The sequence below is a fragment of the Amblyomma maculatum genome, chromosome 11 (genome assembly GCF_055883805.1).
Source record: "Amblyomma maculatum isolate TAMU_Amacu chromosome 11, ASM5588380v1, whole genome shotgun sequence".
Classification (NCBI taxonomy): Eukaryota; Metazoa; Arthropoda; class Arachnida; order Ixodida; family Ixodidae; genus Amblyomma; species Amblyomma maculatum.
In genome coordinates, this window is record NC_139354.1 from 119,360,113 (window position 1) to 119,382,600 (window position 22,488).

Here is a 22,488-nt window from a genome sequence, read left to right on the forward strand (position 1 = left end):
CAAAGCTACCCAGGCTACGAGATGCGTCGTAGGGGAGGGCTCCGTATATTTCGAACATCTGGGGTCCTTTAGCGTGCACTGACATCGCAGAGAAAATGGGCGCCTTGCTTTTTGCCTCCATCGAAAAGCGGTTGCCGTGCTGAGATTCGAACCCAAATCCTTTGGTACAGCAGTCTAGCGTCTAGACACTGCGCCAGCATGGCGCGCAAGGTTATATTGTCAGAAAACAACCCCGCGAGTTAGTGCTTTTAATGGAATACCGCCGAGGACATTCAATGCTCAGCAGCGAGGCCCAACAATCCGGAACACCTGTATGCCCTCATTTAGGTTATTGTTTATTGTATTCATGTAATTAGTAACACTGGTGCCCATTAATGTATTTGAAAAGTTCACGTTAAAAAATTCTGAGCTATTTTACACAAGTTGTAACCTTACATCTATTCAATCCTTAAAATGACGTCAGTAGTACCGTGTTGCCTGAGAGTACGCAGCATTAACTTTCTCACCGTTCCTCTGTGTACGTATATGACTATATCCGGATCTTCTCTCGTCAAGAGTATTTGACCCAGAGCGTCCAAGTGAAACCTTTCCAGTTGGCAGGTAGGAGTCAACTTAGCACATGGTGCCTCTTGAGTTCAATTATTTATTTTTGTAATCGCTGCTCATGGTCTTTATTGCATAGGTAAGATTTGAGACTGTGTAGTTTCACAATGAACGTCAGTGTTGCGTAAAGATTGCATAACTCTGCTTCAGCAGCAGTGGTGTTATGCACAATTTGTAGGGTATTTGTAGAGAATGTCGCAGGAAAGACCAATGCGTACGCTAAACCTAATGACGAGTGCAACAATCATTATATAATACTAATATATACTGCAGTAGAATGTATAAACAAGGCATGGGGTACGGCCAGGGTCAGGTGCCCAAGGCCATGGTTGACAGATGTATTTTTACTATCAATATAATCAAAAGGTAGATATAATTTTGCCACAGACATCACAGTGGAAAGGTAGTCCGTACTGCTTACCAGCGTGGTAAATTTAGATGTGACGAAAATTTTACGGGTCGCTGTAACCGTTCAAAATATAGCATACGTTTTATGACCGCTATGCACGCAAAGATACGATGAAAAAACAACTTCTAATAGAAGGTATGCATTCGCTGGGTAAAACAATTATTTTCTTCGAAAGCGCATTGTCATTTATGAGTGAGAGGCTGTACTCCAAGGAAGTCTGGCATACCTGAGAAAGACTCGTACTCTCTTGAGTGCGACAATTTCTTTACGAGCTGTTTGAATGTACAGGTGTACTCCATCATAAAACTAGCTAACGAGTGGTTTGTACAGCTCCTGCACTGTATGGGTTCAATCACTTTTAGATATTTTTTTAGTTTGTGACCTGAATCACGCGTACGGATTCTCATTTTAAATATAAAAGGGCTGCGAACTTTCGCAATTTTAGCACGAACATGTAAAACAATGTTTTGGTGTTACCTACATTAAACTGCAAGGAACTCGTCACTGTATAGGAGCTGAGGGGCCTTACTCTTCAAATCTTACACCAGTTGTTTTAAGAAAAAATTATATCTCGTTGGCCAGATGCGGTAAAATATTAAAACGATAACTGTATCAATAGCAACATATTCAAGAATTGGAACATAAAAATTATTACATATATGAAGGAACGCCAAACAGCCTCGTTCCTGGCCGCAAGTCTATTTTTTTTTTTTAATAAAACCTCGCATTCTACATAGCATCCAAACTTCCGACGGCGTCACTTCATGTTTGCTAGAAGACAGTAAAGAAAGCTGGTGAGCTGTTAACAACGTGCATACTCACTCAGCTTTAATAACTGCTAACGCATAAAGAGAAGACCAATGAGATTTCGGTCGCTTAACTCGTAAAGCCACCAAGGGTATGCCCGAAACCCACTAAAGGGTAAGGACAATCCTTCGTTTTATGACCACTGCGAACAGGTAACACATTGTGATGAACCTTTTACTTCATTTTTTTTTTTGGACAAAGAGCTTTTATGTGACGCTGACGTATGATACAGACACGTGCTTTTCAGAACCACTAAGGAGGTTTTGGAACCAGTGGCAGCATCGACAAGTCCCCGTTCACAGATTCAAAGCACAGTTGTAGGTCCTACCTGTTTGAGATCAAATTTACTTCGAAACTGGTTTGAGACGGGTAGTGTAAACATATTGTTGGAAGGTTGAAATTGGAGTCTTGAAGCTTCTTGCGTTTTGTTCGTTTACCTTGTTGGCCCTGACTGGCTAACAAAGGAAATAAAACTGGCCGTTCAGTGTTGTGAGGCAGTTGAAAGGCTGGTTAAAGGAAGGAGCAGCCCTAAAGTTACGCTTAGAATGGTGGCGGAAAACAGGGCATGTGGAGAGGGCTGAATAGCCCCGATTACCTTTCTGAGGATCCAACGAATCGGCTGTCTTGCTCTGGGGAAAATTTTACAACTACAGTGGAACGAAACATTCAACCCTTTGCTTCTTACCGGAGAAAGAACGCAACGGAAGAAGCGCTAAACAAGCATCAGCAAACCGCGAGACTGGACCTCCCTTATCAGTACAGCAAAGAGATTCACACCCGAAGCGAGGAGCCGTGATCACGCTAGTGGGGATGTATTTCCAGATGACTGTTTGGAACTCGTAAAGCAAGGACATCGTCTTCGAACACTAGCTGAGTCATCGTGGGTGCTTCGAGAGTTTTCGGACCACATTTATGTTATTACATTGGCTGCTGCTTTATGAAAACTTAATAACTAAACAAGGCGTGTGCATCCCCACTGCAGTTCGGACACCTAAGAATTGCGCGGTAATAGCAAGAATCCATGAATGTCGCTAAACGTGAGGTCGCAATCCTGTAGACATAGACCGCATGAAAATTTACGGCCTTGAAGCAGCCTTGCTTAAATTGTCGGGCTGCGTGAAAAAATGGTTGGGGTTAAGCTTTTTTGTTTACCCAATCAAGAGCATTACTCATCGGTCGGCGCCGCAGTCGCTTCTTGCGTTTCTTTCTTTGCTGGTTTCTCCGCTTGGTAAGATTATCGGCAAACATATAATCTGCCTTCATGTTGTTCGATGGCCTCGCCAGCTTGTCTGGCCCGGCTGCAGTCTCTGTCTATAGCAAGAGGTGCTTCCTCTACGCAGCACCACCTCTGTTTCACGCCGCCTGGGAAAGCTGCCCAATATTACGCTCGTGGTTTCTGCCGCATTCGCCCAATTGGAGTAATTACCGGGGTCAAATGATTGAACGGCCCAGATGAAATTTCAATAAGACGACGATGTGCGAATAAAAACGGTAACAGGGGCTCGTGGCGAGTACAACAAACATCGCCACATTGGATCGGCCCTTTCAGAGACTGTGAAACGGGCAACTGCAACGTATTCTATCTAAAGCACCTTGGCTAAGTCACGCGTGCACCTGCTACATTCGAGCCTAACTAATCAGTCGAATAGGCTGGCGAAACCTAGTTTCCCGATTACTGTCATTGCCAATATCGCAGAGGAGCTCCTAGGGAAGATGAAAGCCAGACCGTGCCAGGAGGGTGGCCGGTCAGGGACAGGAAGGCCAGCGATGCTGCTCTACCTTCGCAGGGCTTCTCACAATTTGAAGAATGTGGCGAAGCAATACGATATGCTGGTGGTGCTTTCTGCGTCGTGCAAATTGCCCTCATTATGTCCGCTTGGCATGTCTGAAGGAAAACGTACGCAAGACTGCTTGAAGCATCATGCCAGGTGTCGAACGGGGGTTTTGTATAAGTTTACCCTAATCTGTGGAATGGCATACAGTGGTCAGACGGGCTGATATTTAAATGACCGCTTAAGGGAACACCAGCTTTTTTTGAAAGCTAAGACACGGTACAATTTAGCCGTGCACAGCGCCGCTTGTCCTGAATCTACACGTGGCAAGCAACGCCTACCTTTCCTAACGAAAAAAAAACATGTTTAAGATAAGCACAGTTAAGGTCAGACGTGACCTAGCCGAGGCTCTTTTTATCAGTAAGCGTAGGGATGATTGTATATGTGATCATTCGAGCAACTTTAATAAACAGAAGACAGATTTCCGAACTGCGCATGATTTATGGTATGAAGCTTGAAGGTACATACATAAGATGTGTTTCCTTTCTTATGAGCTAAGTCGCGAGTCTTCGCTTGTTGTGTGTTCCTTCACATCATTGTTTTTGTGTTCGCAGCATATTTTGAAGATATGTCTGACTGATTCACCCCGCAACACACTCTTTTAAACTTCGTTCTTTACTTTCTTCCCCTCGTTCGCGTGCTCTGCTTATTCGTACTGTTGCTTGCATTTTTCTACACTCCCACCCGTCAGTCACCTCCAATCCCGCCCCGATGGTTCTTATGTCTACGTGCCAGTCTGCTTCATGTCGTATGTCGTCATGGATCCCCAATAACCAATCTTAGTGGGCGGAGGCCCAGCTCCTGACATATGAACAAAGTGTTTGCTCGCTTTGCGTGTACTCATAGTATTCTTTTATTTGATCCTTGTTCCTAATATATTTGCTGTTATTGCTGTTAGATGAACCAGTTCCTTTATTTATTTATCTCCTCATTGGTAACATTTGCTTCTGCTATGGTAACTTTTTTGTTTCCTTGTTTATCTGGTTACGCATCCTGTGCCCTGTTCCCACATGTTACTTTTACAGCTTAACTGTTCTCTCGCCGATTTTTTTTATTAAATCTTTTTTTTTCGCTTTAATACCATTCTTCGGTATTCTACACAATAATCTTTCATCCTCCTCCATACTACTTTTCTTTCCCCCGCGTATTCCCTCTTCCTGGCCACCTAGAAGGACACATCAAGCTTCTGGACACGTTGCCTCTATCTAGCCTTCATTTGTTTTAATGGCGCCTGTCTGCCCACTTTTCCCACCTGTAAAATTGTGCTATTTTGCTTTTTGCATAAAGATGTTTTTTTATTGCTCTTGAGTGTGCGTCTGGCCCTTTTTTATTTTTATTTATTTTTTCCCTGTAATAACCTTATTCGATGCGCGCTTTCTTCCACATTTTTATTCTATTTGTATGACTTCAGAGTTTAACAATAAAGGCCTAACTGCCTCTACGCAGCATTGCAGCGTCCGCCTAGCTCGGTGCAGCATGAACTGTAAGCCGCTGGCTGTGAAATGCTCCTCTCGCGGAAAGCAAACCTTGCCGCTTCGAATACGAACCTAATAAAGCTAAATGCTCAAGGAACTCTTTCCACTGGCGTGTGCTTACTGGAGACAGTATATGACTTCGTCTTTGGTCCATCTGAAATGGCTCACGTTGTGCTTTTATACACCACTAGAATAGTGGATTTGGAGCTCCGGTTAACTTCACCAGAGCACCGCGGAAAAGCAAACGGTATGGCATTGGAGTTCACGAGGTTCTCTGTTCAGTTCGCGTACTGTTTGTTTAGTGTGTAAACGCGCTCACTATTTATTAGGTAGTAGTAGTAGTGTAGTAGGCAGGGCATCAGCAGTGCATGTAGTGCGAGGAGCGCAAACAAATTGTAGCCACTGCCCATAGGCGGTGAAATGCAATAACATAAGTTGCTGTCGATCGCCGTCTTGTTCTACACACATCTTGCCTCGACGAACCATATGATAAGACCCGCATATGTCTACGACTAGTATTCGCCAGATTCGCATCCCCTGAAAACGCAAAAGTTGATCTTTTCAGACCCGCAAAGATAGATTGTGCAACTCCCCTGCCAAAGTTGGAAGACGCTGTAGCTTCGCTTTTAAGATATCAACGCAATAGTGTTATCGGGCCACGCTCAAATCGCCTTCTCATGCTCTTCAACCTCACAAATAACATACTTCTCATGACATACTTGACCTTTTTGTATTTAGTACAGGGGGAAATTTCACGCCTGCTTTGATTTGAACCACCGATCAGATAACCATCATCATCATCATCATCAGCCTGACTATACCCACTGCAGGGCGAAGGCCTCTCCCATATTTCTCCACTTAACCCAGTTCAGTGCTAGCTGCATCACCTTGAAACCTGCGAACGTCTTAACCTCATCCGCCCAAATAACTTTCTGCCGCCACCTGCTACGCTTTCTTTCCCTTGCAATCCAGTTTGTTACCCTAAGCGGCCATCGGTTATCCTCTCTTTGCACTACATGTCTTGCACATGTCCATTTCGCCTTCTTAATTTCCGCGAGAATGTCGGTAACTTGAGTTATTTCTCTGAACCACTCTGCACGCTTCCTATCTCTTAATGTTACCCCTATCATTTTTCGTTCCATAGCCCTCTGAGTTGTCCTCAACTTAAGCAGAAACCTCTTGGTTAGCCTCCACGTTTCAACCCCATAGGTGAGTACAGGTAAGATGCAACTATTGTATACTTTCCTCTTGAGCGATACTGGTAAGCTGCTAGCCACAATCTGCGAGTGCTTGCCAAATGCGCTCCATCCCAATCTTATTATTCTTGTTATTTCCTTTTCATGGTCCGGATCTGCGGTTACTACCTGTCCTAAGCAGACATATTCGCTTACTACTTCCTGTACGTCGCTACCTAATGCAAACTGCTGTTCCTTCCCGAGGCTGTTGAACATTACCTTTGTCTTTTGCATATAGATTTTCAAGCCAGCTTTCTACTTTTCCTGTCTAGGTCATCAATCATTATTTGGAGTTCATCCCCCGAGTTGCTTAGCAAGGCAATGTCATCTGCAAATCGCAGATTACTGAGGTATTCTCCATCTACCCTTATCCCTAACTGCTCCCACTCCAAGTCTCTGAATACTTCCTCTAAGCAAGCTGTGAATAGTACTGGGGAGATTGTGTCTCCTTGCCTAACTCCTCTATTTATGGGAATTTTGTTACTTTCTTTATGCGGAACTATGGTTGCTGTGCAGCCACTAAATATATCTTTCAGCCTTTTCACGTACGGCTCGTCTACCCCCTGATTTCGCAGTGCCTGCATCACCGCCGAGGTTTCAACTGAGTCAAATGCTTTTTCATAATCAATAAATGCTATGTATAAGATCTGGTTATATTCTGAGCATTTTTCAATCACCTGATTGATGGTATGGATATGATCGATAGTAGAGTACCGTTTCCGAAAACCTGCTTGATTCTTTGCTTGATTGCAGTCTAAGGTTGTCCTGATTCTATTAGCAATTACCTTTGTACATGCCTTATACGTAACAGACAGTGAGCTGATTGGTTTGTAATTTTAAGGTCCTTAGAGTCCCCATTCTTATGAATAAGGATAATGTTCGCATTCTTCCATGGTTCCGGTACCATCAATGACATCAGGCACTGCGTATACAGGATGGCCAGTTTTTCTAGCACAGTATCCCCCCCCCCCCCGTCCTTCAACAAATCTGTAGTTATCTGATCTTCTCCAGCTGAGTTCTCCTTTTTCATAGTTTCTAATGCTTTCTTGGCCTCGTCCTTCGTCGCTGGTAGAACGTCTGACCATTTTTCCCTAAAGCCAATCTCATTACGGTCCTGACTACTTTGGCTACTGTAGAGATCTGTATAGAACTCCTCGACTACTTTGACTGTGTTCTCCATATTCGTGATGACGTTGCCCGCCTTGTCCCTTATCGCATACATCTCAATTTTGCCTATACTCAATTTCTTCTTTACTGCTTTAAGGCTTCTCCCGTTCTTTACAGCATGCTCAATTTTATCCATGTTTTACTTCCGTATATCGGCCAGCTTTTGCTTGTTGATTAGCTTTGATATCTCGGCCAATCCGATCTGGTCTGTTGGATTGGAAGCTTTCATACTCTGGCGTTTCTTAATCAAATCTTATGTCTCCTTAGACAGCTTACCGGTATCCTCTCTAACTATCCTACCGCCTACTTCTACAGCGCATTCAGTAATGATATCTGTGAAATTATTGTTTTTTGCTTCTAGAGTAATGTCCTCGTCCTTGGTTAGAGCTGAATATTTATTCTGTAGCGAAATCCTGAACTCTTCTGCCCTCCCCCTCACCGCTAATTCGTTGATGGATTTCTTTCTTACTAATCTGTTGCGTTCCTTCTTCACATTTAGTCTAATTCGGGACGTCACCATCCCGCGGTCACTGCATCGCACTTTCCCGATTACCTCTGCATCTTACATAATGGCGGGGGTTGAACACAGCATGAAGTCAATTTCATTTCTAGTCACGCCGTTAGGACTTTTCCATATCCATTTCCGGTTCTTCCGTTTGCTGAAAAAGGTATTCATGATTCTTACGTTATTGCGCTCTGCAAACTCAACTAGTAACTCCCCCCTGCTATTCCTAGGACCAATGCCATAGTCGCCTACTGCCTGGTCTCCTGCCTGCTTTTTCCCTACCTTGGCATTGAAGTCGCCCATTAGTACAGTATACTGGGTCTTTACTTTTCGCATTGCTGATTCTACACCTTTGTAGAAATTTTTAACTGCCTGGTAATCATAACTACATGTAGGTGCATAGGCCTCTAGAACCTTCAGTTTATACCGCTTATTAGGCCTAATTACGATGCCTGCCACCCTCTTGTTAATACTATATAATTCATCTATATTACGCGCTATATACTTATTGACAAGGAAAAGTACTCCTAGTTGTCGCCTCTCCGGTAAGCCTCGATAACGCAGTACATGCCCATCCTTCGGTACAGTATATGCCTCATTCCGCCTCCTAACCTCACTAATCCCTATGGCATCCCATTTCATACCCTCTAGTTCCTGTAACAACACTGCTAAACTAGCTTCACTAGCTAGGGTTCTAGCGTTAAACGTTGCCAGGGTAATTTTCCAATGGCGGCCTATCCAGCGGAGCCAGAAGTTCTTAGCACCCCCTGCTTCGTCACAGGTCTGACCGCTGCCGTGGTCAGTTGTTTCGCAGCCGCTAGTGGCTGAGGGCCGGGGTTTTATGGAACTAATCATAAGAGTTTGGGGCCAATTACTGCACCAGGGTGGCCAACTCCAGTTCTGGGGAGGGAGTGCGTTTCCGGAGGTGTTCACCGGTATCAGATCGCACCCCTAACCTGTTTATGCAATTCCATCAACACGTGAATTTTTTTTTTGTTATATCCGGTGGAGAACTGCGTGCCATTGAGATTTGAATCCTGGTCCTCTTGCATGCGAGGCGAATGTTCTACCACTACGCCACCGCTGCACCCACTGATAACCACTGTTTGGTTAATAATAATTAGATATAACCCCTGTTTGTTTAATAATTCGTGTTTAAAATCGCTAGCCTATTTTTTTTCCGCTGTCCAGAAAGTATATAATGCTTTGAAGACAGTTGATGATTTTATAAGGCCTTGAATGGGGCGGTGGTTCACGCTATCTGTTCCGGAAGTGCCACACGATCGAGGGAATTTCCCAGTGCGCGCCGCATTGCAGGTAGCAAAAGCGGATTTTTTTTTTTTTGCTGGTAACTTAACTATTCCTTTCGTAATAAGTTTATTTACAATGACAGAACTAAATATTAGCCTAAAATGTTCAGGAATGGATACATTCGGTCAACCTTTATTTCAAAAGAAGCAACGCAGTTCTCTGTCGACGTGGCTGCGTGCTCGCCTTCCACTGCTAAGGAATCATGTTCGTCTGCGCGGATTTCTGCTAAATTTTCGCTTCTTTACCGTCTTCCGATTTTTTCGTTACACCCACAACCCCTACACCGCGTTCTCTGAGACACGTGACCCTTAACGCTGTCGCGTTAAAATGAGCGTCGATTTAAAATTGAAATTTTGAGGTTACGAACGTAACTGATCGTTAACCACCACTCCGGTCTCTTTAACACCATCCTTGGGGTAATAGGTTTAACGTAATGACATATTTATATCAATATATAAATTCCAAGCCACCACCGATCGGCGTTCAGTTTAAGAGCGTTAGCCTTCCTAGGTGGTTCATTATTGGTTGGTAGGCACATTTGAATTTGAGTCCTAGGTTCCGAATTAGTGTATCAACACGTTGAGCACGTGACGACAATTAGTTTTGTATCATCCTTGCTGCTGGTTGTTTGCCAACCATAACTGCCACGGTGGCTGATCGGTTAAGGCGCTCAGTTAGTTAAAGGGAGTACCCGGGTTCGATCGTGCATGTAGCGGACGCGTTTCTATGGTGGCGAAACGCAAAAGCTACCTTGTGCTGTGTGGTGTTAATGCATGTTATAGATCCTCAGGTGGTCGAAATTATACCAGAGCCTTCCACTACGACACCTCTTTTTCTCTTTTTTCTTTGACCCCCACCTCCTCCCTTCCGTTAGTGCGCGGGTCGGGTGTCGACCGAGAAGCGTAACAGATATATGCGCCTTTCTTTTCCTGTAAAGCAGTTTAACAATTTATCGCCGCGGCCGCCGGAAGTTACACATCCGTTAAGGTTGTAATGACCGAAAGTCGTCGGTACTACTACTTCACACGTTTTAAAGCTCAACTCGAGTAGCAATCCTGTGTGTATTAACCCAACGAACCGATTAGCACCGGCCCGAATCTCAGACTTTAATACGGATGGCGTCTTCGACTGCTAAGCTGGCAAGAAATTTGGAGCGCAGGACAAACCCACCTAAAGTGCAAAACGTGAGAAGTAAGAGTTTACGTTTTTAACAATATCTGCTATCGAGACTACGACAGACAGCTAAAAAGAACCAAATATAGAAAAGGTAAATTCTACAAGGTTTTATGTTGGCGGAATACTGTCTAGTCAGGGTGAAGCATTATTAACATATGAGGATTAGGTCACTTGACCGAATAAAAGATGAAAAGGGTGTTTCTGTTTCCATTTGGGTCCGATACAAAAGGACTGTCTCAGAATAAGGTAAAAAATATTGTCACGGACGAGGAAGAGCCTCGCAGTGGCACGGAAAGGAGCGCTAGCGCTAGCTCTTCCGCGATTCACTTGTCATCTCAAGGTCATCAGTGATCTCTCTGCTCTGTGTGTTCATCGCCTTGCCGCCTCGTAACAGTTTTAGTTGGAGGCGCTCGGTAATTCGTCTCTCCTCATCCTAGCCCGGAGCTTTGGCACCTGCATCTGTTTTTGGCATTGTCGGCAAGTTCCTGGGCCACATCGATTGGAAAACGCCAGCCTGCCGTGCCCGACCCGAGCTCACCGTTCCACCGCCGAGTCCCTCGCCCTGACCACAAGACACTGCGGAGAGACGCAATAAAATGCATTCACTGACCCGACACGCCATCCAAATGACCACAAGGTACGATGACAGATCCAAACGACCATATGATCAAGACGACTCCACACATAAGCACATCGCCCCTGATCGTGCCATGCGGTACGTGCCTGGGCCTCGGCCATCGACGAAACATGGCGACCTGTGGTCCGAAATCCTCCTGGGCAGTCTTTATTGTTAATCACTGTAGTGGTAAGTCATTGTCTTTTTCCTTCTTTTATTTCAACCATCCCGTCACGCTCATGGATATCATCGAGGTCTACACACCTCTTCGTCGACAATCCGGTTGATCGTTCGGCGGCCACGGGTATATTGTTACGGAGGAGGAAGAAGACAGCAACGGCGCGCGAAAGAGAGCCCGCGCTACGTCATTCGCGATTCATCAAAATCATTTCGTGGTCATCAGTTATCATCTCGCTTTTCTCTGTGGTCAGCAGCCTCGCCATAACAATATAATTCAGTATTCACGGTAATAACGTTCTGTATATGTGATAAATTATGCCCTGATATTTGTTCTGCGTGTTGTCCATCGTCTAGATGTTAAGGAATTCTAAATGTGATTAGGGACTATTGAGGATTTCAAATTTTTCTACTTAAAGCCGAACATCGTTGTATCTTTTACCTTACTCACTGATAAATCCTAATATGTTTATAAAGAAAGGCAAATTTCGGGCTGTAAAAATTTGGCTGATTAACAGAAATAGAAGCATCGATTCAGTAAATGAAGCATGTAGCTTTTGAACGCTATTTCCGCACGACTGCGAGCCTCGCTAAACAAAAGACTGGAAAATCTGGACACAGATATGGAGCCTAGATGAAAAGGAAAGTATCAAGCAAGCAAGGAAAAGAATGGAAATTAGAGTCAACCCCAAGTAATTGCCACAGAGCAGTGTCGTATTGTAAAGCATGGCCTATCGTATGCACACGGCCAAATTTATTTAATAATTTAGGCCCTAAATTTTAATAGGATGTCCTAAAATCTCTTTAACAAATTTTCTTCTATTTACACTTTTTCGAAGACTACAACCATTTGCAAGAGAATTTTCAAATTCTTTCGATAAAGTTTGCTTTCATGATCCTTTCTGGACTAAAATCTTGTCGTAAACAAGATAATGTAGTCTGGAGTTTCGTAACTTGTCTCTATAAAAAGAAGTTTCAAATTTATGAGACATAATGAGAAACTGAAATAAATGAAGTTCTTTTTTTTAAGTGCTCAAATTTTCACAAAACTGTCATAAATATACTACTATTACTACTATTCTTCTCAATAAACTAGAAATTATCTAATCATAATTGGTTCGTGCATTTTCATGAGTTATGAAGTGTTAGTTTTTCTAACCTGACTTATTTATTTGTGATTATGACATCTACATCTTTTCTAAATTTGTGGTAAGGTGATGGAGCTTAGAAAATGTTCTTGTAAGAGGAAGATAAGCCATCCCTAAAACGCTATCAAAATTGGTGCAGCAGTTCATATTTCGGCCTTAACCCTGCATCGCCCTTAACTTCCATGAAGAAGAAAGCATTATGGCCATATATGTAGGTTAAATTCAGCAAATCTTCACGTGTCTAATTCGCATTAAACTCTCCCTACTTAAATACTTTCGACTTTTGTGACAAAAGAAATGGTAGAACATAAAGTTCTTGAAGGAAGTTTAAGCCTATGGGCGACATGAGGAGCCCGACATACAGAAAAAGCAATCTTCATTGTAGCGTCGGCAAATTTAATTTTGAGTTGGGCAACTAATTTGCAGTTTGACGCTCTTAAATTGCACTCGACTGTATTCCCGGAAGCCAACTTTGAAAAGCTTCTTATCAAGGTTGGTTCCTAAAAAGGTTCGTAGGTGCTCACGAGCTTGCTTAAGCTAGGCAGTAAGTCCATTCAGCCGGTTACAAAGATGAATTTTCGACCTTTCGGGAGCTTAGGTAGCGTAAGTGAGTGTCGCAGGTCGCATTTGGTGGTCAAATGAAATCAGCGGGTTCTATCTAGGTATCAGTTGAAAGTCAGGTAGTACCAGCTGGTAAACCAACTGACCTCTATAATTATTGCTGTTCAGGTCTGTTGTGATTATTAATCTGATACTAAGCAGTGAACGTTGAGACAAAAACAATATATTGTTACAGTCCATGTGATAAATGAAGATGAGGAACTCGGGGGTAATTAGACGAAGTAGAAGGGAGTGGGAGGGAAAGTGCCGCCTGTTTCGCGTGCGCCATATCTTGGGCTCAGAAAATTTGGGGTACATAGAGACAAGAGTGTTACATTATTGGTGGAGATTGCGGTTTCGATCCCATGTCATTTCGCCATCGACACACCCCTGGAGCCTCCTCGTAGCCGCCGCCTTGCTGGACTCCCGCCACTGATGCCGCCGCCCAGTGCTTCTCGCCGTTCAGTTAAAATGCCGCCGCCGACTGAGCCTAGCCCAGTGCTTCTTGCCACTTCAAATCAGGCGAGTTACAGCGTTTACTAACCTTACCAAGAGCCTCGTCCTTTCGCTGGCCTAGTGGGGGAGGACGTTGACAACTGGCTTTGCCACTACCAACGGGTAAGCCCTTACAACCGCTGGGACTTCGCCACTCAGCTCGATAACGTCGTTTTCTTCCTCCTCGACACCGCCCTTGTCTGGTTTGAAAACTATGAGGACACGCTACCGACATCAGACCGCTTTGTCACCGAACTTAAACAGTGTTTCGGCGGTTCGTCAGCGCGCAAGAAGCAGGTCGAGCAGACACTTGCCCATCGTGTCAACTACCTGGTGAGACCTGCACTACCTTTACCGGAGCGGTCCTCAAATTGGCGCATGATCATCGTTTCTAGCATGTCCCAGGAGGACAAAGTTGGCCATCTTTTGAAGAGCATTGCGGCTGATGTCTACAACTTTCTCATCGACAAAGATGATATCTCGACAGTCTCCGCTGACCTCCGTCACACCCGCACATTGGAAGCACTAAAGTCCCGTCGAGTAACTCCTGTTTGGAAGGCTTGCTTTGTGACAACTGTCGCCAGTGTTGACGAGCATGTTCCTCCGGACCTGACTTCAACTATCCGGCAGATCATTCCTGAAGAGTTACTCCTGCTCGATTCCCACTGACGGCACACTTCACCACTGTCCTACCGCCCATCTTTTGCGTCTGCACCTGCCTACAATCTACAATCGTAGCCTGAGCTTTCTTCTGTTCACGCAGCACACCCTGCCTATTTCGAAGAATGCTTGCGACCACATTTCACAAGCTGTGTTTCTTCTAGACATCTTGATCAGCCTAACGACCTTCGTCCGCGAAGCCCTAGGCGAGCACTCCGGTTCACAGATCAACGCGATCCTGGTTTTTATCGACCGCATGACATCGAATCCTTTCAGGACCAACCCCTTCTTCGGCCCAGTACTGTCTGTTACCGGTGTGGTACCCCGGGCCACATTTCAAGCAATGATGCCGTCGTCAAACATCGTGGTATGGCCTACCAACGTATGTAGACCAGACCAGTGATCACCCAGTTGACTCCCGTTGGTACTGGTAGTCTCCTCCACACGACCAGTTTCAGCGCGGTGGCGTGGGCAACCACTCCCCTGCTTCCGACCGGAGTCGGACTCAAACATCCGTTCTTCGTGACCGCCGCTCGCCATCCCTGCGGCGTCGTTCCCAGTCCCCTCGTACGAAAAACTAGGCCCCGTGGCCGATGGAGGTGAGACCGCCGGTGAAAGCTCACTATTCGCACAAATACCTTCTTCCGTGACTATGCTCAAAAATAAGATCTCTTTGTCGGTTGACGGTACTTCTACAATGGCATTAGTGGACACTGGTGTGACAATATCGATTATGAGTTTAACATTTAAAAACTTATTGGGACCAAAAGTGATGTTTCCTTGGGACAGAAATGCAAATTTTCATAGCGTTAGCGGCGATTTATTGTATCCCGTTGAAGTGTGCAGTGCAAAGGTTTCTCTTGGAGTGTGTTTTCTCCGGAATTTGCCATGCTACCCCACTCCACACATGATGGTATAGATTTTCTGCGCATGTGTGACACAACCATATAGTGCCGCACGGGTGAGATCAGTGTTGACAGCTGCCTACCGCCTGAGGTCTTCGAGGAACTTCTTGTTTGTGAAGATGTGCTGTGCGTGTCGGACCATACTGTTGTGCCTCCGATGTCTATGCAGTACATTCCGGTTTTGGGCTCTCATCGTGCGATAGAAACGTTTGATGCGACCATGACACCTAACTATACGAACTGCGCGAAGAAATATCTCCTGGTTCCTAATTGTTTGGTGTCGGTAACCATAGGCTGCACGCTATTGTGGACTATTATTTGCTCCACGCAGCCAGTTCTTTTAGCAGCTGGAATGAGCTTGGCTCTTACAATTCAGACATGCAAATATCAGCGGCATTGGTTACGGACGCCCCTCAGCGGAATGTCGCACCATCCCAAGTGAATGCGCAACTGCGTGGTATGATTAGTATTTCTCTGAACGTCGCAGAGCACGATGCTTTGCAAAAACTGCTGTCGAAGTATTTATCCGTTTTTTGTCTTCTCGAAGCCCATCAGTTCGCGCTCCTTGCCCGGGTCTCGCACCAATTATCGAATTGACACCGGGTATGCACATCCAATCAACCAAAAACCGTATCGTGCGGCGCCGTCCGAGCGCAAGGTCATCAATGAGCAAGTACGTGAAATGTTGGACCAGGGTGTCATTCAAGAATCGTGCAGTCCCTGGGCGGCTCCAGTAATTGTTGTGCGCAAGAAAGATGGCACATGGCGATTTTGTGTAGATTACCGCCGCTTGAATTCAGTCACATAAAGGATGTCTACCCGCTTCCCCGCATTGATGACGCCATTGACTGCTTGTATTCTGCATCATACTTTTCATCTGTCGACCTGCGGTCAGTACTCTGGCAAATTCCAATGCACCCAGCAGACAAGGAGAAGACGGCTTTCATCACTCCTGATGGACTGCTTGAATTTAATGTCATGCCTTTCGGCTTGTGCAATGCGCTCGCAACATTTGAAAGATTCATGGATTCAATACTACATGGTCTGAAATGGGAGGCCTGCATGTGCTATCTGGACGACGTAGTCATCTTTGGCCGGACGTTCAAAGAGCACAACGACCGCCTAGTCCTCGTGCTAAACTGCTTGCACCAAGCTGGACTTGTTCTCAACTCAAAGAAGTGCCGTTTTGATGAGCGACAGGCGTTGGTGCTTGGTCACCTTGTCAATGGTGACGGCGTCTGGCCTGATCCTCAGAAGACCGTAGCCGTTGCCGCATTTCAGCAACCTCGGAATGTGAAGGAGCTTCGAAGTTTTATTGACCTTTGCTCATATTTCCGACGCTTTATACCTGGTTTTGCAGATGCCGCCTACCCGCTCACGTGCCTACTACATCAGACGCTTCATTCTAGTGGACATCTGAATGCGATTCCTCTTTCCGACAACTGAAGTTCCTCCTATCATCACATCCTATCTTAAGGCACTTCAACCCTTCTGCTCCAACTGAAGTACATACGGGTGCAAGTGGCATAGGTATCGGTGCCATCCTCGTTCAGCGCTATGACGACCGACCGTGAACATGTGATTGCTTACGCCAGTCGGACTCTCAACTACACCATCACCGAACAGGAATGTCTCGCGGTTGTTTTGCTGCTACCTATACGGACGGTCTTTCGTATTAGTAACTGGTCACCACTCCCTGTGCAGGCTACTCAACCTCCGTGACCCGTCTGGTCGCCTGGCCCGCTGGTCACTTCGCTTACAAGAATACGACTACAGCATTTCATACAAAATTGGCCGACAGCACGCAGATGCGGACTGCCTCTCCCGGTTGCCACTTGCCACGACGGAATGCGACGCGGACAACTTTGACCACTACGTCGCTGCTTTATGTCCGAAATTTCCCGATACTCACAGCTTTCAAACAAAGCAACACAATGATCAGCACCTGGAGCTGTTCTTGAATTCTGCTCAGGACCGAGCCTCGAACAACCAGTTTTGTCTCCGTGATAGGCTGCTCTACAAGAAAGTTTACTCAGACATTGGCCATCAGTTCCTTCAGGTAGTACCTCAAAGCCTCCGTCTTTCTATTTTACGCGTCATGCATGATGATCCAACTTCGGGACACGTGGGATCTTCGAGAATTTTTCACCGCACTCAGGAGCGATTTTACTGGCCGCGGATGCGCGAAACAATTGACCAGTATGTTGCCAGCTGAACTCAGTGCCAGGGTCACAAAGGTCCTACTGGTGTTTCACCCGGAATGCTTCACCCTGTAGCGCCACCCAAGGCTTCTTTTCAGAACGTTGGAGTTGAATTGTATGTGTGGACCATCTTACTGTATCTTACTGTTGTATGTGTGGACCATCTTAGTGAGACAGCCGCTCTTCCAGCCGCTACAGCATACCAAATTTCCATATTTATGCTGCATTCAGTCATATTGCGACATTGTCCCCCGAGAGTTGTAATTAGTGACAGAGGTCGCCAGTTTCCTGCCGATGTAATTGAAGAACTTCTCCGTTTATGTGAATCTGATTTCTGACATTCGACACCTTATCAGCCTGAGACAAATGGTTTAACTGAACGCACCAACAGAACTCTCACGAATATGCTTTCAATGTACCCCTGCGGACAACAGTAAACAGAGCACGCTATTTGCTTCTAAAAATTCTCACGCGCTGCATAATTGAAACGGCAGTCGTGGTACGTGTGAACCGGTAGTAGATGCCAGTGCCTTTTTATTTGGATAAATATTGTTTCTCTCCAATATCGAAGGCGTGATTTTAATTTCAACAGAAAAGCGTGCTCCATTTACTTATGTCCGCACCTGTACGTCGCAACGGACCATAAAAACTGGGACTGTGTTCTTCCGTTCATCACATACACCTTCAACACTGCCAGACATGAGACCACAGGATACAGTCCATTCTTCCTCCTGTACGCCCGCTCCCCTCGACACACCCTCGACACCATCCTCCAATTTTCCACTGAATAGTACCCGTGCTTAGCCGAAACTCTTTGCTTGGCCGAAGAAGCGCGGAGAATAGCCCGACTGAGGACAATGGCAACACAAGAACGATCGCAAGCTCGCTATGACGACCACTATTGCCAGATCATCTACTTCCCCGGTGACCGAGTCTGACTTTGGAAACCAATGAGAAAGCGCGGCTTACACCAGAAAATGCTGACACGCTACACTGAACCATATGTGAGGTTAGAACGATTCGGCGAACTTAACTACCGGATTGCACGCCTTACGGCCAGTGGCCGACGTTCGGAAAAAACGGAGGTAACACATGTCGCCCGTTTGAAGAAACACCTGACTCGCCCGAAGGCTTCGTTTGCGAAAGGGAGGCAAATGTTACAGTCCATGTGATAAATGAAGATGAGGAAATCGGGGGTAGTTAGATAAGAAGGGAGTGGGAGTGGAAGTGCCACCTTTTTTCATATGCACCATATATTGGGTTCAGAAAGGTTGTGGTACATAGAGACAAGAGTGTTACAATATTTTTAGTAAGACATCCTGATTGCCCATAGCTGCCAGCCGCCTCAGCAATTTGTTGCTCTTGAGAATGTAGGCACTGATACTAAGGTGGGTCAATGTTGGAATTCTCGTCAAGAAACTTTCCCAGGAAAATGCTCGAAAACACTTATAAAAAAGTAAATAGTTTTCTTCACCTGTCTATATGTACATTGAAATAAGCCGTCATGTTTTACGAATAGACGTCTTATTAAAAAGTTGAATTTCTACAGAAATATATATTTTCCTCTTTCTGTAAATCTGCAATGTTCCTAAAAATAAGCGTGGCTTCTCAGCGGGACGAGCTGGATCTAATAAAATGTACACCTATTTTTCTGTACACTGAAACCAGAAAAGATGCGTGGTATATGCGGAAGTGCTCTCTTATGTTTTAAAAGCGCAAATGTAAATGTATTGGTTTTTAAATTGTGGGCCGTTTTTTTTTTATTCAAGACAATAAAACACAACTATTGTCTTAGGGGGACGTGACTAAAGGCCGGGAAAAAAAGCTGCCTGACTAGGTCACGCCACCCTGAGGCAAGCAGCGGTCGACACTCAAGCACAGGTCAAACACAGATAAAATTTGTTCTTTTACAGGACAGAAGTTTCTACATCCACACAAATGTTGAGTAAACAAGTTTACAGCCAACCGACATGGATATGAAAACACACTAAAAAAAAAACGTACATATATAAAGTAGAAAAAAAAAATTACGGCACATTGAGAGCCCATTTGTCCCTTATAAAACTGTATTACTCCTTTACGAACAATGATTTCACCTTTTTCTTAAAATTTTTTAGTGAACGGGATTCGGTTAATAGATCCAGAATGATTGGATAGTAGTTCAATAAATCCGGTATCTGGTAGCTTAATCTTTGATATCCGTAGTTGGTCCGGGCTCGGGGCTTTATGAGGTTTTTTCTTAAATCATATGCACTTGTTTTTTCGTGGTATTTTGTTCGAAAGCCTGTTTTATCGAACCGGTATTGGCGAAACACTTCAAGGCATAGTCTGTATGTATATAGCTTACGAACTTCTAGTATACATTACAATTTAACGTAGGCCTGCGCACAACTATCGGACAACTCCAAGTAACCGATAGCACGTATTGCTCTTTTTTGCATTTATAATAGGGCATTTGTATTTGTTTTAGTTGTGGTTTGCCACACAAGGGAGCACAGCTAAGGCTTGAATGTATAAGAGAGTAATACGCCTTTCGTTTCATAGCAACTGGTAGATAACTTCTTAGCCTGTTTAAGATACCTATGGCTGGAGCAAGAACGGTTCTGAGTGCGTCGATGTGCGCATTTCATAGTAAATTTTCGTGAAAAGTAACACCTAGAAATTTGGTTGCAGAAGTCTGTTCTATATACACTCCTTGAAATTCAAGAATGTGAATGTATATTGCTTGTTATGTGAGCTTGTTAAAATAGGTATTTTGCGCCATTTCATTAATGATGCTATTTTCTATAGGCGCCAAAATTTTTAAAAAGATTGAGCTCCCCGCATTAAAGCAATGTTAGTAATAAACATTACTTGCTGTAATTTAAGTTGTCAGTGCATAGAATACATGCTAAGGCAAAAGCTTTAAGCGCTCATACTCGTGGTGACAGTCCGTTTGTTACATCCAAAGGCTAGAACAAGAAGACGGAGAAAAAGAAGGAGGAGAAGGAAGTCTTAGGAGGCGGTAGCTGGCAACTGACATAGCCGAGCACTATCTGGATGTAGGGCTTCCGGACATTAGGTTTCGCAGGAGCTGCCATCTCGAGCCTCTGTTAGCGTATAGAAAGTGATATCGCAATCAGCCAGCCAAAACCCTAGCATTCACGTTATCCCTAGTCCGGGCAGGCGCGTTTATGCGTTTCCGTTAAAGCGGGAATTTTATGTTGACTGCTAGCTCACGCTACCGCGTCATAGCTAAGGTGGGAGTGGAAACAAAGAGAAAGAGGTGCCGTAGTGCAGATCTTCGGACCACCATGCGATTGAGGCTTTCGCCTCATCGCTGTTTTGGGATCAAAAGTGCGCCCTAGACTTCTTTTTTCTCAGTTTCTTTAGATACACTGTCTGAAGAGCTTCAAATCATCTTGTTGGATGTGTTCACTAAACTATCAGATACTTGGTACCATATCTATCGCACGAATTTGTTAACGGTTTGTGAAAAGTTCCCTCTCTACTCCGTTCGTGCTCAAACGCAGGCAATCGTCTTGAACTATCGAATTAATCAAAAACATTACCCAGGAAATTAATTTTTTAAGAGTATTGCGAGTTCAGATTTTTGAGTCATGATGATGTGTGTGCCAGCGCTTTTTATAATAGATCTCTCTAGAGATCATCATCGTCATCATCAGACCAGCCATAGCCACGGCAGAGCGAAGGCCTCTCCTATTTTCTTCTAAATAATCTGGTCCTGTGAGAGCTGCCTCCACTTCACCCCTCTGAATTTCTTAATCTCAACCACCCACCTAATTTTCTGCCGCCCCGTACTACGCTTATCTTTCCTTGTAATGCAATTGTTTACTCTTAGAGACCATCGGTTATCCTCTCTTCGAACTACATGTCTTATCTATGCCCATTTCTTGTTCTTAAGTTGGACTCGAATTTCAGTAACTTTAGTTACTTCTCTGGCCCACTCTGCGCGTTTCTTATCTCTTATTGTTACACCCACCATGTTCCTCTCCATGGCCTTCTGCATTGTTCTCAACATAAGTAGAACACGTTTCGTTAACCTTCATGTTTCAGCCCCTGGTGTAAGTATTATATACTTTCCTCTTGAGTGATACCGGTAAGCTGCTTGTCATAATATTTGAGTACCTTCCACGTGCGCTCCACCCAAACTTATTCTCCTTGTTATTTCCCTTTCGGTGTCCGGATTAGCTGTCACTACCTGCCTAAGTAGACACCTTCGGCTATCACTGCAAATGCTTCGCTAACCATTTTAAACTGCTGTTCTTTTCCCGGACTTTTCAGCATTACTTTAGTCGTCTGCATATTAATGTTTAGGCCCTTCTTTCAGCTTTTCTTGTCGAGATTATTTATCTTTAGTTACGGTCGGTCCCCTGAGTTACTTAACAAGGCAATTTCATCAACGAATCGAGGAATATTGAAATATTCTCCTTCCACCCTAATGCCTAACTGCTCCCATTCCATGCCTTCAAGTACACTTTCTAAGCAAGCTATAAACAGCACTGGGGAGATTGTCTCTACTTGCCTAATACAATTATTAATTTGAATTTCATCATTTCTTTATGAAGAGCGGTGGTTGCTGTACAGCCACTATATATATCATCCAGTACTCTCACATATGGCTCACCTACACCCTGATCTCGCCATGCCGGCATGACCGCTGAGGTTTCTACGAAATCAAATGCTTTCTCGTAGTCAAAGAATGCTCTGTATAGGGACTGTATATTTTCCGAGCCCTTTTCTATCACCCGGTTTATAGTGTAGAAATGATTGGTAGTAGAGTACCCTTTCTGAAATGGTGCTTGATCCTTTGGCTGATTAACGTCTATTTGTCCTAATCCTATTAGCGATTACCTTGGTAAACACCTTGTATGTAACTGATAGTAACCTGATTGGTCTGTAATTTGCCAAGTGCTTAGTGTCCCCAATCTCAGCATTTCAGAGAATTTTAAATTTCTTCCATAATCCGGTACTTTTGATGTCATCAGGCATTGCATTGACAGGGTGACCAGGTTTCTAGCAAGGTATCCCCTTCGTTCTTGAATAAATCTGTAGTTGAATTGAATTGAATTCAAGTTTACTTGCATCACATCACATACAATGTGTATATCACACAGGAAGCGCGAGGAGAAAGGCGTCTCATTAACACCTTGAAAGAGCCCGACG